This window comes from Tiliqua scincoides, chromosome 1 (assembly GCF_035046505.1).
Source record: "Tiliqua scincoides isolate rTilSci1 chromosome 1, rTilSci1.hap2, whole genome shotgun sequence".
In the NCBI taxonomy this organism is placed as follows: domain Eukaryota; kingdom Metazoa; phylum Chordata; class Lepidosauria; order Squamata; family Scincidae; genus Tiliqua; species Tiliqua scincoides.
The window spans coordinates 156,158,331-156,159,412 of NC_089821.1; positions in this window are offsets into that span (position 1 = coordinate 156,158,331).

Sequence of the window (1,082 nt, forward strand, 5' to 3'; positions counted from 1 at the left end):
TTTCCTTTTCTAGAGCCCTTTGGTCAATGGCAGCATCAGCAGGGGGCCACACCACAGGTCATGCAGCCCCAGCTTCTAACAGAGACAAGTAAAAGATGCAGGGGGGATGAACTGTTACAGCAAAATGTAATTCCTCCCAGACTGAGAAGCAATAAATAATCCCAATTTAAAGCCTACTATCTTGTTTGAGGCATGACTCTTGATCACAGTGCTAACCATGTCCCATAACTGTATTGTGATAGGTCCTATGTGCAAGATAGAAATGTAGGAAATGTACATTCCACCCAGGCAATTCCTGCCATTTCTCATCACCATAATTTTGCATGGCCTACACTTTGCTTTTTGGCCTCCTCCTCTCACAAGCCCTTACAGATGGTGTTTGTTTTTTTTTTTTTTCCTGTTTGCATGATCTTTTCTTACATGACACTGCCCTACTATAAAGGAAAGTGCCTGAGTAGTCAACAGATACGCAAAGGTACCTTCAAACAAGTAATTTACCACCCTTGTGTTTAAACCTGACAACAACCATGTGTTCAGCAATCTCAGTCACTCTCCCAGCCTCTGCACAGATGTTGCACACCTGTGATTCACTGGGAATGTTGCTTCTCATATGGTGAACCTGGTTGACTTTGAGGTTCAAACTGAAGGGGGGAAAACACACAGTATTTGGCTCCTTTTGAAGACATGCTATAGTTTAAAAATAGTGGGAGCTAAGAAGATCAACAAGGAAGCAGAGCTGAGGCAAGAAACCATATTTCTCCACATCTTAAGTATACGTGACCCCAATGGGAATGGAAGCTGCTGAGAATCTTTGAACCGGAGACCACTCAAATGTGTTTGTGGCAATGATGAACAGTGCACGTCTCAGGAAGAGTGGGAGAAAAAGAGATGAGAGGCAGCCATAGTACTCTCATTGGTTAGTGGGAGGGAGATGAGGAGAAGAGAAATGTATGTGCATTGTGTGCATATACATCAGCACCATTTTTCAATCTCCTCACTTCTGAACAGCTGGTCCACAAATCACCAGCCATTGCCACTGGCTTTTCTCCATCAGAAAACACAAGATTAGAGGAAGGCAGTCC